This window comes from Cydia splendana, chromosome 21 (genome assembly GCF_910591565.1).
Source record: "Cydia splendana chromosome 21, ilCydSple1.2, whole genome shotgun sequence".
NCBI lineage: Eukaryota > Metazoa > Arthropoda > Insecta > Lepidoptera > Tortricidae > Cydia > Cydia splendana.
Window position 1 is genome coordinate 11,680,418 of NC_085980.1, and position 16,660 is coordinate 11,697,077.

The following is a 16,660-nucleotide window of genomic DNA, read 5'->3' on the forward strand; positions in this document are numbered from 1 at the left end:
GATTTGATCAGAAATGAAATTGGTGGCAATTTCCAATTTAATCACCAATTTTAGATTTATTGTGCCCCTTAAATTGAATAAATGCCCCAAAACGAAAATACTGGCGTCACAAATTGGTATTCTTGCGTCCGCACTCCATTTTATCGGTAATATCGCTCATAATCGGTAATTTCGTTTCGTTCTGAAACTATGGCAAAGGTTGATGCTACACTTACACACTACCTACGATTGAATTTATGGCCGCCCTACACTGGCTTGAAGAATCCTGGCGTTAAATTTATGTAATAATATTAAATGGTTGTGAACTTCTAAAATCCAGGAGATTTTTCGGAAAAATCAGGAGATCAGGAGATACACCCCGAAATCAGGAGATATCCTGGAAAATCAGGAGATCTGGGCACACTGACCTGCATAAATCTGCGAAGAAATTCAAAGGTGCATGTGAAGTCCCCAATCCTCATCCGCTAGCGTGGGGACTATAGCCCAAGCCCTCTCGCGCATGAGAGGAGGCCTGTGCCCAGCAGTGGGACGTATATAGGCTCAATTTTATTATTAAAATATTGTAGACACAAAAACGAATTAACGAGTAGAAACGACATGGAGGAAAATATCACTAACTAATTGTATCTCTTTATTTTTTTCACCCATGAGATTGCATGTTAAGTTTGTATCATCTTTCTTCGTTAATTATATTATGTATACGAACTTGTTAAATTATATGTACAGTAATAATGCAACTAATATTACAACAACACCATTCTTCACTCCCCAACACATGTCAAAACAAAACACCGTGACTACACACTTTACACGAACCAGAGAATTCCTTCAATCTTATCGGCAGGTGAGATTTAAACAAATTCTTACTCTTACTCGCACAATTTTTGATAATAGATAAGGACAGAACAAGTTTGATAGATGATCTCGACTCGGATGATACTCCCTGCCACGTTGTCGAATGCCCAGAACTATGCAAGGCAATCATCAATAAAGGTAAGCACAGTTTAAAGGTACTAACTTTAAATATAAGAAGCCTAGAACGAAACTTTGAATACTTTTTGTTATGTTTACACAGATTTAATACAGAATTCGATGTTTTGGTTCTCACTGAATGCTGGCTCCGAGAAGAATCGATAGTCCCTTCAATCTCTGGATATTAGGGATGTACCGACTAGTCGCCGACTAGTCGGGAAAGCCGACTATCCGGCCACATTTGTAGTCGGCGATTAGTCGGCGACTAGTCGGTTAAAATGGCCGATTAGTCGGCACTTTATAAGTGAAAGAAAAACAGAAAAAAAAAAGAAATCAACAGTCAATATTCACCATATGTTTTATGTTTATTTTACTAAAATACCTATTCAGGGTGCAAACGAAAATTTTGTTCATATAATTGACCGTTTGATCGTTATCGTATGTTGGTGAGCTGGTGTTTTCCTCTACAGGTCGATCTCAACTGATTCTCGTGTAATTTCACGTGCAAGTTCGATAGTTATATTTTTTTATTATTATTCAGTTTTTGTTTTTTTTAATGGTGTAGCCATGAGGAACTATTCATGTTATTGCAAAATTTAGAGACTTAGTCAGGGCACGTTGCTCGTAAAGACGCTGACCACAGGGGATAGGTTCTTAACTGGCGACTACGTACGGGAAATAGAGCCTTGGAAATACCCCCTACAAGCTGTACTGACGGTCTGCTAAGGATCGTAAAATAAAAGAACTAAAGACAGAAATTGAACGAGGATTCTTGTGATAGGTCTTTGAACCTGTAGACAACACCTTTTAGCCAAGCTAAATTATGATGAATATAGCGCAACCATTCCTATGGTTGCTTGGCAAATCTATTGTTTTTCACCTGAACTTATACGAAACCAATGATCTGGCCGACTAGTCGGCCGACTAATCGGCCATTCGAGCGCCGATTAGTCGGCTAGTCGGCTAGTCGGCCAAATTAATAGTCGGTACATCACTACTGGATATCAAGTCCACAGAACACACAGATTTATTAACAGGGCGGGGGCGTTGTTATATATATAAATAACAAGTGGATGGCACAAATTACAGAACCTCCCTTTGAAGAGGCAAACTGTCTCCAGGTGATCGTCAAAAATCAGTTTGCGCTTTTGGGAATATACAGGTCTCCCTCGTTTACGGACACATCGGTATTCAATAATAGTTTGGCGTCAACTATTCAGTCAATTCATTCAGCCTCTCGCATTATAGTGGCTGGTGATATTAATATTAATACACTCCCTGACAATATTGCACACTCAGCAGCGAACTACCTCTGTCAAATTGCAGAAATCAACTTGAAGCAGACGGTCAACAAACCCACGCGTGGAGCTGCATGTTTAGATCATATTTTAGTGTCATCTAAGCTTGAAACGGAATCGATCATTTGCCAATCAGATATATCTGATCATGACATAGTAATTGCAGCTATTCGGTTTAATACAAAAAACCCACCAAAAACAAAGCGTGTAACCACCACCATTAACATTGATGCTGCTGAATCGGATCTAAGGAATGCTGATTGGGATAATATTACCTGTGCTAATACAGTTGAAGATGCAGTCGCCGCATTTGATACTGTTTTACTAGAAGTAATAAAAAAACATACAACGCAAGTCCCCGTCAGCCGTTCTAAGTTCACAATTAAAACTTGGATGACACCCGGTCTCATCAGATGTTTAAGACATAGGGATCATCTCCATGCAAGAAGCAGACGTTTCCTGAATGACATAATACTGAAACAAACCTACATCCGTTATAAAAACTTCTATAACAATCTACTTAAAAAAGTCAAATATGATTACGAGTCCGCTGAACTTGAAAAAAACAAAACTAACACTAAAAAGCTCTGGAATACCATCAAGACAATAGCACACACAAAAAAATGTAACCAGGCTCTCACTCAAATCAGCAACACCATAACAGCTTCCCTCGACAAATGTAACGATTATTTCTCAGGCGTGGGGAGATGTTTAGCAAATAGCATTCTTACAGCCACAAACAACACAGAGGAACACTTGGTTACTAAAGTTAACCTTGAGAAAAGCCCTTTGCAGTCCATGTTTCTCACTCCTACTGTCGAAGCAGAGGTAGAGTCCATAATAAACGGATTGAAGTTGAATAGTGCTCCGGGAGCTGACGGTGTCACAAACAAGTTCGTGAAGGCAGTCAAAGCCCATATCTTAACGCCTCTAACTTTTATCTTTAACTTGAGCTTTTCCACGGGCAATTTCCCAAATAAATGGAAAGAAGCGTCAGTACTTCCAATACACAAAGCGGGAGACAAGTCGGACCCCAGCAATTACCGGCCAATTTCTTTACTGGGGGTCTTCTCCAAAATTCTAGAGAAGTTGGTAAGCAGGCGCCTAGTTAGTTTCATGGAGAAGAACAGTCTCCTTTCGGAGTCTTAATACGGATTCCGCGCAAATAAATCTACTGAGGAGGCGGTGGCACACATGGTTAACCTAATTTCCCAACTCTTGGATTGCAACAAGGCCTGTCTTGGCGTCTTTTTGGACTTAGCCAAGGCATTTGACACCGTCTCCATTCCTATTCTTCTGAGAAAACTGGAACTGAACGGTATCAGAGGGAATGCACTGGAGTGGTTTCGAAGCTACCTCTCAGACCGGACTCAACGCGTCTCTATCGACCAAAATATAAGCAACCCCTTACCAATGGCAGGGCAACTTTAAATGCAGTTTTGTTTCTTTTTTAAAATAAAGAAATGTCTCCTTTAAGTAAAATGAGCCAGCTTAAGGATTTAAGGTAGTTTCCCTCCAGGGCCCGACTTATCTTTCCACACTGTATATGTATATTAAAATGATAGAGTAACATCGATAGAATGGCTGTTATTAGGTTTGTGTGACTCGTAAGGGTGGTATTCCACCTGTCAAATTTCTTTGTCCAATGTGTCTTGTATCTCACATCTTGCTTAGTGAGAGAGTGAGACGCAAATACATTGGATCACGATATTGGACAGATGGAATACCACCCTAAAACACTTTGACTCACTTTGTCAATATCTAACATGAATCAGACGTTCCTAATTTGTTTTCAACTATCAATAAATGGATCAGTATCACGGGAATTTAATTGTTTAAGGGGCTCACTGATTACCAGTCTGGTCCGCCTGCAGTCTCTGGTCTAAGGGGCCCACTGATTAACAGTCCGCCGGACGGTATCGGCCTGTCAGTTAGAACAAAATGTTGACAGTTCCGAACAACTGACAGGCCGATACCGTCCGGCGAACTGTTAATCAGTGGGCCCCTGCCTGCCGTCCTGACCATAGAGAAATATATTAAGAATAGAGTACTCACTCCATACATCAGTTTTGGTACCAACACGACTATTATTTTCCCAGGAATTACCAGTACCGCTACTTGACACTAGAATTCTCTAATGTCGCGACTTACGAAAATTGTATTGAACAACAATTTACAACTAAAAAAGCAGAAGGAGTTGAAAATAGAGTTCCAGTTAAACCGGTTATAATATTAGCTGAAAATTCTTGAGCATTAGACTTTTCGGTCATCGGAACATCTATTGTCAAGTAGCAGTACTGATAATTCAGCTACTCGATACTAGATGTCGACTACGAAAATAATAGCGGTTTTGGTACTAAAACTGATGTATGGAGTGAGCACTCTATGTATTTTTTTCTCTAGTATGCGTGTGCCAAACGGCAAACCTGTACATCGTTTGCGGTTTTTCAAAGTGATAGGTTAGACTATAACAATGTAGATCCAGCGACGACCCAGAAACGATATCTCTGGAAAAGGAGGATTAGGAGAGCCGACCCCAATTAGAAATGGGACAAGGCCGGAAGAAGAAGCCAGCAGGCAATGGCCTGCTGCCACCTCTGCGCATGGGCGTAGGCAGGTACAGGTAGCTCCCCTGGAGCTCAAATTTTACATACAATGCATGCCCCTCTGTGGCCTCTGCCCCCCCCCCCCACTCCCAGGCCTATCAACTCGCCGCCCCCTAGTTCACTGGCTGGCTACGCCCTTGCCTCTGCGACTACACACTAGCAGTTGAGAGTCGTCAGTTTTGGCACCAAGACCACGGACTGTCCGGTCGATATCTGGAGGCCTACCGCCAACCACGTTCGACGTGTTGGCTCTTTGTTGAACTTGTAAATTCGTACGTAAGTGTGACAGGGAGGCAACAAGTCGAACGTGGTTCGCGGTAAACCCTCTGTCGGCGCTGACCGGAATCGTCATGCGGCCACTATCACTCCATGTAGGTAGTCGTCAGGTCGAAACCTGAACGAGAACTGTCACGGCTCGGTCACGACATTGAGCGACTTGCGACGGCGGCAATGATAGCCATAGGTTGGAGCGAGACACAGCGACTTTTCGTTCTCAGTTAGTGTGTGGGCTCATGTGATTAACTGACAGGCTGATATCGTCCGGCGGACTGGTAATCAGTGGGCCCCTTAAGAGCTATTATCGATTCCATTACCGCCTCTATAAAGTTTTAAGTGCCGATCGTTTGATCATAATTTCATAAACACACAGTGTTAGGGAAACTTTAGGAGGCGTATTCCAATTTCAAAATTTGATTCAGATTTGATATTATACCTTACAACGCTTAACAGTAACAGCCATTGGTAATCCATATTGAAATTTGAATTTTTCAGCGTGACAATCCCTACTGAGTCTATGTCTTTACCGTATGACAATTAAATCGCTGAACAGATTTAGATGAATATGGAGGGTTAATCGGATCCAGTGTGCTAAGCGCCTTACATCTTTCTGTTGATTCAAATAGTTAAATCATACTTCTTACCCGATTTCTGAGAAACAAATTGGTATTAACTCACTCACTCACTCATCAATTTAAGCATTTGGCTTAGATTAGTGTTGGTTTAAGACTCGAGTCTATTGAGTCCTTTGCTTTAAGACTCGACTCAATTTTTGAGACTCTTATAATTAAGATGAAACTCGAGTTGTTTCAACTTGTTAAAGACCCGAGTCTTTTGTAGAGACTTGAGTACTTTTCAGAGAACTTGTAATTTTTTTTACAAATAACTTCGGAATGCGTTACTTAGTTCTATTTAGTATTTGTCTATTAGTACCTTGCACAGATCGTACCTACAATAACACTTATTTCGTTTACTGTTGTTTAGATAAAACCTATAAAATTGTTGACTGAGTCTTTATTCGGCTCGAGTTCTTTTGAGTTGCGCTTAAAATAGACTCGACTCGGGACTTAAAAGTCTACAAAGTTTTTTAAGCTCTGAGCCTCATAAATTAATACTCGAAAGAATCGAGTTCCTATCAACACTAGCTTAGATGCCGCAGGATATGCCTGTTAGCCGCCGATTATTAATTAATTACACTTGCTTCAATGATTGATTATTAATTAGTTACATCGGTAGGTAATTGCTGCCTGCTCTCCTGTTTATTCGTGTGTTATATGTGCCAGAAACAGCGTGCGTAGGTACTTTCAATTGTGCAGATAATCGAAATTTATTAACTAACTAACTTTCCAGCTAAAACTAATAAATTGGAATTGAATTTTGGCTAAATGTGAGCATAATAGCAATTAGTGTGATAAATAAGGTATCACGATATTTAAAACGTAAATTTTAGTCAAATAAGAGAGAGAGACAAGAAGAAGAGGAAGAAGGCTCACTTGCACCATCCCACTAACCCGGGGTTAAGCGGTTAAACCGTTAACCTAGTGTCAAATTGTACTGGTAACCATGGCAACTCCAGGTTTAACCGGTTAACCCCGGGTTATTGGAATGGTGCAAGTGGGCTTTAGTATACAAATTGTATAATACAGTCGAAAGTTTTAATTTACTTATGACCCATTTTGTACCTTGTCACTGTGACAATAGTATGAGGTCTCTAGCGACTTTCATATTGATTGTCACTGTGACAACGTAAGAAATGGGTCATTAATTAATACTTTCGACCGTACCTACTATCTGTCTCTAATCTAATCGTAAATTACATACTTACGTGTTGGTCCGGAACAATGCGTAGCCTCTAAATTAAGAAAAAGTAAATAAAATATATAGCACACGGCAAATCATTACTATTACGATGCATGTTGCTTGACTAATGTCAAGAATGAAACAGTGATGAGTGGCATTTAGAAAGATATAACTAGTAGATATCCCAGCAAAATTAAATTTGTTCAAAAGTAAATTTTTACATATTTCATTCAGTTATTCCTATATTTGTAGCTACTTATGTACAACTACAACTCCCAATAGCATTGTAAGTTCCAATAACTAAAAACATTTGAAGGGTCAAAAAAGGCCTTTGTCTCGTTGATACTAGCTCTCGGGTTTTATTTCCAAAGACATTCCTTAGATAATTAAAAACGACCTTTGTTCTAAAAAAATTGTTATCTGAAAAAAAGGTAGACCTTCGATATACCCTTAAGGGTGCGCAATCATGACCCGAATCCAAGAAAATAAGATAAAAATGAGACAAAGAAAAAAGAAAAGGTTCAGGTACAATTGGGTACTTTCCTCTACTTAAAATAAATTATTTCACACCGTGCACGAAATAAAGCACGAGATCGTTATGAAAAACATAGATAGCAGTTATTTTTAAACACAATTTCTATTTAATAAATCGGATGGAAGTATAAAAAGTAGATGAGTTGACTGTGACGTCACTACACGTTTTCATATAAATTCCATATTATTAACTCACATTTATAGACGGGTCTAACGCGAAATTTACTCAATTACCTTTATTTACCGACTTTTAAAACGCGAAAGTTTTAAATATTAAATTCCATATTAGCAAATCGTTTTGACAGTTCTAAAAAAGAAGCTGATGACTAGTAGGAAAGTAGCCTATTGTAGGCAGGTAAAACATTGTGACACTGCACTTTGCATGTATAATTCAGTTTAACGTTTTTAGGTTTGTCTCAAATATATTATAGTTTTGTTTAATGGCAAGGAAGTCATTGATGTAGCAACAAAACAAATGACAGCCATTTGGCCAATTAGAAACTAATTAAATCTGATGGTGTTGCTACTTCAAAATAAATCCTAATATGATGGAATAATATTAATTAAATATTTAAATCAAAACTTAATTTTTAAATACAAAAAAGGTGGAAATATGTTTAGATAATTAAAAATGATTTATTTCTATATGTTGGACTTACATATAAAAATTATTCCATGAATTTCATTAGTTACTGTTATTTTGATTGTGTTATCCCAGGGACAGTTAGGTTGAGATCATTTCCTGGTTGGCTTTTGCCCTGGATGGGCATCTTTTAATCTAGAAAGTGAAGCTAAATACATCATGCTCTGGTAGCATCGATCCGAGTCTTGGTTAGGCAGCAGCCGCTGCATCCATGAGCTAGGAAGCTCATGCAGAAGTTATTTTGCCACAGACAGTAAGTAGAATATGATAATATATAATTGTCTTCAGGTTTGACTCCTTGTTGAATCTTTGTCCCTGCTTATTTGACCATTCGTTTTGTTTCCAGTCTGCTGGCGAAACAATGTGGTGGGATGGGTTAGTTACAGCTGTGAGATGAATCCACTCTAGGAATTTCCAGCTGGTAAGAAACTCAGAATATATAATGTCTCTTAGGTTAGCAGAGCACATGCTTCTAGTTATTAATCTTGAATTGTTTCTTTCAGCTGACTGGGGTTTTCGTTTTTACGTTACTACGTATGTGAAATCAGTTCGCATATCAGAGTATGGAAGTCTGTCCATATTCCTAAAACTTCAAGTGTGTCTGGTGAGCAGTTCGCCATAAGAATTTCGCTTTTCTGCTGGGTGGAGGAGACGACACCTTCAAGCTGAGGCCTTTGGCTTTCTGTGGTGCTCCGCGGTGCAATATTGTTATGAGGTTGGTGTACGCTTTCCTTCCATCCTAGAAGCATTTCCAAATTTAAAGTTAAAGAATTTAGTAGAATCATATGTGATGGCAAATGATAATTTAGGGACTAACAAATTTAGATAGGTCTGCTTGTAAATCATTGTAGAACCATTTTTGGCACGACCCGGCTCTATCGTCTGACATTATAGAATAAGGTGCTTAATGCTAGCTTAATAAATGATTTACTTGTAGAACAACTTCCTCAGTGTGAGAATAGAAATAAATTATGTGTCACAAAACTAACATTTCATTTTGACATCCTTTAGAAACCCCTGAATAGTTGATGGAAATAAGTGTAAGCACCTGCTTGAGTTTTTGGTTAAGATTTAGATTGGTTAATTTAGTAACCTTAATTGTCCGTGAGTTTCCCCTGGGCAAAGCCCCAGCCGGGCAAGGAAAACCACGTGACAATATGGCGCCCAACGTGGGGCGCGCACTGCATACCACGGACGTTTTGCGTTCTTTTTGTGTACTCCGATGGGTTCTTGCTCTTTTCAGGCGTCGACTTGGTACTCGCTGGTGGGTATCTTTTTGTGTACGTGTTGCCCATAAGTCCAAGCCATAGAGGCGTTGGTGAGGCACACGATTTTTTGTGTTCGCGCTGCCGATACAATGAGAAATATTTTGTAGGCGAAGATGCGACACGCGGTATCGCCGCCAATCATGCCTGGCGTGCGATACTGTTTCAGTACTCAACCTCAATGGTTGAGATTTTGGGCATGTTGCAACCTCAGAGTTGTGTAAGGTTTTGGTCGGTTTGTTTTGTGATCCGGAGAGTTGGGGGATAGGTTACTCTCACCAACTCGAAGGGCCTAGATGTTTTGGTATGGTTTGGTAAGTTTTGTTTAATGGAAGAGTTGGCACAGTTAAGATGTGTCCAATTCAACCATTTGTTGTTGGTTTTTTTGAGGATTGGTATTTTGTCTGTTTGGGTTTGTTGTGGTTGTCAACCTGAAGGGTTGAGACAATTATGGGTGTCCTCAACCTGTAGGGTTGCGACATTTTAAGATTAGTATGGAAATTTCGGAATTGCGAATTATATTTTGGATTGGATTTTATTTAGCTTCTCAAGTTTATAAAGTAAACTTCGAAGTAGGAATTATTTCGGAATTTTATTTTGCCCGGTCTAGTAGAGATAAGTTTGGAATGCTGATCATCAGTCCTGGCAGAGGGTTTGGTTTTTCCAGCGCAATGACGCAATGTTGTGCTGGTAAAACCAAGGAATGTTCACTGGTTAGTTAGGAAAAAGGTGGTGGATTTTTCTGATGGGCTCGGATACCACACACGTTAGGTTTTTAGTATTTAGTGTTGCGTGGGTTCGAGAATTCGTGAAATTAAAATTTATGGTTTAGCGGTTTCGGCATGTAGTGATAGTTTGGTTTACTTTGGCTTTTCTTTTCTGGATAGGGTTCTCGAAACTTGCGGCAATCATTTTGGTTGTGTTTTTTTAGGTGCTCCCATACTAGGTATGGTCGAGGTAGTGTAGTTTTGTTTTTCCTTTTCTTGGTGACACATGTTTTAGATTTAGGATAGTCGCTGAGGACAGCGAGCGTTTTACCCTTGGTAAAACGCAACAGCGGGGAGAGGGGTATTGTGACACTGCACTTTGCATGTATAATTCAGTTTAACGTTTTTAGGTTTGTCTCAAATATATTATAGTTTTGTTTAATGGCAAGGAAGTCATTGATGTAGCAACAAAACAAATGACAGCCATTTGGCCAATTAGAAACTAATTAAATCTGATGGTGTTGCTACTTCAAAATAAATCCTAATATGATGGAATAATATTAATTAAATATTTAAATCAAAACTTAATTTTTAAATACAAAAAAGGTGGAAATATGTTTAGATAATTAAAAATGATTTATTTCTATATGTTGGACTTACATATAAAAATTATTCCATGAATTTCATTAGTTACTGTTATTTTGATTGTGTTATCCCAGGGACAGTTAGGTTGAGATCATTTCCTGGTTGGCTTTTGCCCTGGATGGGCATCTTTTAATCTAGAAAGTGAAGCTAAATACATCATGCTCTGGTAGCATCGATCCGAGTCTTGGTTAGGCAGCAGCCGCTGCATCCATGAGCTAGGAAGCTCATGCAGAAGTTATTTTGCCACAGACAGTAAGTAGAATATGATAATATATAATTGTCTTCAGGTTTGACTCCTTGTTGAATCTTTGTCCCTGCTTATTTGACCATTCGTTTTGTTTCCAGTCTGCTGGCGAAACAATGTGGTGGGATGGGTTAGTTACAGCTGTGAGATGAATCCACTCTAGGAATTTCCAGCTGGTAAGAAACTCAGAATATATAATGTCTCTTAGGTTAGCAGAGCACATGCTTCTAGTTATTAATCTTGAATTGTTTCTTTCAGCTGACTGGGGTTTTCGTTTTTACGTTACTACGTATGTGAAATCAGTTCGCATATCAGAGTATGGAAGTCTGTCCATATTCCTAAAACTTCAAGTGTGTCTGGTGAGCAGTTCGCCATAAGAATTTCGCTTTTCTGCTGGGTGGAGGAGACGACACCTTCAAGCTGAGGCCTTTGGCTTTCTGTGGTGCTCCGCGGTGCAATATTGTTATGAGGTTGGTGTACGCTTTCCTTCCATCCTAGAAGCATTTCCAAATTTAAAGTTAAAGAATTTAGTAGAATCATATGTGATGGCAAATGATAATTTAGGGACTAACAAATTTAGATAGGTCTGCTTGTAAATCATTGTAGAACCATTTTTGGCACGACCCGGCTCTATCGTCTGACATTATAGAATAAGGTGCTTAATGCTAGCTTAATAAATGATTTACTTGTAGAACAACTTCCTCAGTGTGAGAATAGAAATAAATTATGTGTCACAAAACTAACATTTCATTTTGACATCCTTTAGAAACCCCTGAATAGTTGATGGAAATAAGTGTAAGCACCTGCTTGAGTTTTTGGTTAAGATTTAGATTGGTTAATTTAGTAACCTTAATTGTCCGTGAGTTTCCCCTGGGCAAAGCCCCAGCCGGGCAAGGAAAACCACGTGACAACATAACTAGCTAGTTACATAGGCGATATCATGGTATAATAATATACTCCGCCTGGTACTCCATTCCCATGGTCTAATAAAACATGGTCTTCTATTCCCAGAGTGACACGGGCCTACGTCACAATAACATTGCCACTTTATTTCAACATAACATGTTACATGGGTACATTATATACCTATGGTTAATAAGTTAAAATATTTCTTTATAATTTTATAATTTTCATTTATATGTATTTTATCTTAAATTTTACAATAACACGTCATTTTTAATTATTCGTTAATTTCGTTAGCAATATCTTCCGATTCACAAAATAAATTTCAGACGTTCGGGTAATTCTGTTTACATTACTGGCAACACAGGATAGCGCTGTCACATTTGACAATTCGGATCTAGATAACTTCATGCACTGACCGTCATCCTTGTCGAACGCGTGTTAATTGTTATTTCCTTCTCGCTCAGTGTCAGCAGTCGCAGTGTTTTCCAAACTTTTCACGTCGTAAGCTTGGTAATTAATGTGTAACTGTGAATTAGTTTTTCAAACGTTTGTCTTGTATAGCTAAATAAAGTTTAATTTAATACATTAGATTTGTTTTATTTTACTATGTTTCTACATGAATAACTTAAAATTAATGCCGTTAAAATAATTTTCACCGTTGGTTAAAATTCTCCCACATTTTAAAGTTTGAGAACCTGTAAACAGCATGATGACGTAGGCCCGTGTCAGTTAGGTCATACGCGAATCTCGGAATAGAGTACCAGGCGGAGTATATTATTATACCATGTCCATTCCCATCTTTTCTAGGTCACCTAACTGACACAAGCCTACGTCGTCATGCGACAGCGCTATATGATAATATGCGATAGCGCTATATATAGCGGCCATGTTATTGTGACGTAGGCCTGTGTCACTCTGGGAATAGAAGACCATGTTTTATTAGACTATGGGCGATATCTCAAGTTATACACGGCGCCTAAAAACGCGTTAAAAAATTATTTTGGAATAATTTTCTTACGTACACATCTTTTACAAGATTATTAGGGACCGTGAACTGATATCGTGTGGGAACTGTAGGAAAATTTTAACCTATACTCTGTATCTTTAGGTATTTAAATAAAAGTAAACAAAATCTACCGTCAAATGGCTCCTTATGCCAGTTGAGGCTAGATGAAAATATTACACGATCAAATAATGTAGGTTAAAGTCAGGTCGTTCAGTGACTGAACCAGGCGGTTTTGTAATTGGTCGGGTAACCAATCAATTATAACTACCCGAAAATGTACAAATTGTTTGTTTACTTCTATTTAAATACCAAAAGATATACCCCCATATTCATAAACGTCTACTAAAGTTAACAAGCCGATAATAATCGTTTGTCCCTTTCCATCATACTAATACGTCGGAATGGGACAAACGATTATTATCGGCTTAAGGGGGTTAGACTATAGTCCTAACGTAATCATACTTCACAACAGGAACATTAGGAACATCCCCTCATACTTCACAACAGGAACACCCCCTCTTAAGGTTCCGTCACACAGGCGCGTTTTCCGGGCGGGGCGTGAGCGTTTTATATGTAAAAGCGGCGCGCCCCGCTCACGCGCCGCCCGCAAAACGCGCCTGTGTGACGAAGCCTTTAAATTAGCCTCGCAAACTGTATCCGGACGCAAGACATGGAAGGTGTCGCGAGCCGACTCGCGAATGTATCAGATATTAACTACATCTGAACGCGCCCTAAATGACATCTGTCATCTGTCAAAGACGCCAAGCGGTCTGATAGTTTTTTCCCGCCCGGCCCGCCAACAATATTGGCTTTGGTTCCTTATTAGATGTTGTAAAAGTGGGTAGTAATGTACTTTAGAGCTTACGGCGCGTCCGGTCGCTCTTCCATTTCGCCTTCAGCGGCCTTAGTGTGAACGTGACGAGCACGTGCCGGTTGGTTGAAACCGGCGACTGGTTCATCTATTATAAGTTGAGTATGATTGGCTTGATATGATATAACCCAAGTGTGCTTGCTTTGATATCTATTCATTGTATTGTAACTGTGTATTCTCCATTTCTCGTAAGTCTCTTGCTATACCATGACAGTGTAACTTGTACTCATAACGTAACTATTCAGTGTTATCTCGTGGTCCCTTAGCCTAATACCAAAGACCCTTGGTCTGTGCCCTCTATGAATGTTTGTCCCCGTAACTTGATTGTTGATGTATTTGATGTGTCCACTACCTGGCTAGAGTTACGAGGGAGGTCACCACCGTACGTGAGGTACGGTGGACTTGGTTATTGGAGAGTGGAGAAGGGCATCCCTGTGGATGTGATGCCCGTGAGCTAGTGCCTGACGAGGCCTGACGGCAACCTGTACGGTGTTAATGCCTGGAGCCTGACGAGGCTGATGTGTCGACGCCCCCGTGGTCGCGGTGTCGAAGTGCCTGTGGAAGGCGTATGTTTGACGGCACCCCTGTGGTTGTGGTGCCGCTGATTTGTGGGAGGAGTATGATCTCTGGGACATTACGGACTTACTGACCATGTAACCATGCAGTCTCCTTGATGTTACTGACGGACTTTAACTAATGACCATATGTCTCTTGCCATATCAGGCTAAGCGTACTTAATGACTGTATAGTCATTAATCTATTTAACCCCCAGATGTCGGACGGTAGCTCCGAGGTAACGCCGAGATAACGGCGAAGCCTTAATTAGCGAAGCAGGAAAAGGACTGCATTACATCATCAATAAAAGGTAAGGATCTAGGCACTCACATATACACAGGAACCCGGAAACTAGTTTATTTGGTATCGCGACGCCTCCATGCGTGTGTGTTATCGCAGTCCTATTAGTGATATAAAGTAATATATTCATACACACGCATGGGGGTAGTTCGCGACAGAAGGGTAGTTAAACGGAAAAGTGATGCCTAAGTGTGCCATAAAGCTTTATAGTATCTGACATTGTTAAGCTGCCTTCTGAATTTATTGTACGTCCAGATACGACCAAGACCTGACTTCTTAAAAACGACACATCATTAAAGAAAACCTGTGCCACTTACGTCGTTTTCGATGGGTGGATAAATTGAAAAGTCAAATTCTTTTGCGAATGGCATTGATGGGCTATTCATCGAATTGGATTTCAGATAATCAAAATTTTATCTTTTGTCAGTTACTACGAATTTCAGCGTCTGAAATTAGATCCGGGGCAGTATTTTCTTTTTTTATTGTTTGGACTTGAATAGATCAGAATAACTGGTTCTACTAACTTTTTATGGGTAAACCATGGGTAAACAATATACATATTTATTTTTTTGAGAAGCAAATGGAATGGCGGGTCAAGCAAGCAAGTAAGCTTAGAATAATTTTTCCACTTTTAAATTTATTCTAAGCTTATCATTTTTTTTGTCATCTTTCATTGATCTGGTTAAGTTTTTAGTTGTTAACAATCAAATTAAGCAAGCAAGTACGTAATAGGTATGAAAAACTTAGAAAATTAGAGTCTAGGAAAATTGTTCAACGAGACTCTGCAGCACTCTCAGTGGGTATGTAATGTAGTTATTGCACTAGGCCTTCAGTTACCTTGTAGTCGTTTTACATTATCTACAAAAGAAAAATGGGTTAGTTGCTATGTTGTTTTTAGGTTATTAGGCTGTTTGTCATATAGGTTATTTCTTATTACGACGTATTATTTGAATATAGCTTGAATATTTCAGGAATTAGTAAGCATAAGTTAACATTTTTAAGGTGAAACTAATAATAATTTTGATGATTGACACCAAAAATTTACACTTGCCAGCCAACTGACAGCAGCGCCGGCGCTTTTTTAACGCTTGTGAGAACAGATACACGGAGTTCCGTATGATCAATTCAATTAACGGCCAACGCTCAACGCCGAAAATCGAACAGGCTCGATAAAAAAGCGCCGCGCTTAAAAACCGCCTATCGTGTGAATACATACATGGTTATCCATTTGTGTCATTCAAACGCTTTTTTAACGCGCGTCGAAAAAACTGCCGTGCGAACGGGGCCTAAGGGTGCGCAATCATGACCCGAATCTAAGAAAATGAGACAAAAGCTTCCATCATTTACGTTTCATTAATACATCATTTGTCAATTGTGTTTTAGTAAGGATAATGTTATCACCCATGTAAACGAACAATAAAGTTTTTTGAAGTTTTTAATTGAAAAAGACTGAGCAAAGTCAATATTTCAAAGCCACAATATTGACAAAACATCCGCTAGGACAAACCATTCTAGATCAACGAGATCAACTCAGCAACGACCTGGGCGGGTGAGTAATGGTGTTGCCACATTGTTACTCGATACGTTTTCGAGTGCCATGACGTGTACTGGTGGTTCAAGCGAAAAGCTTTTTCTTTTATTTGGTCTTCCAATACAATCGTTGGATGTAAAACATAAATAGTTATTTGTTTTATGTACAAGTTGTTGTTTAACTCCTCGTGCTAATAACCCTTTCAGCACGAGAAAAAAACATCTGGGATGTTTAAAACATGTTTGCCATTTACGATGCATTTAAGCCATAGAGAAAGGAAATATAATACAAATTAAAATCGTCCCACTGAGAAACGTAATCCCAATTTTTCCAAAGTCACCCCGGTCTACGGTACTGGTTTACAACTAAAATAAAAAGTAAAGCTCTCGTTTTACCCATCCTTTGCACCAACCCAGCCAGCATCAAAGCTCAATATTTACGACGTAACAAATACTCTGCCATCTGTTACTTATTGACTGTCGCCGATGCTCATGGATTTAT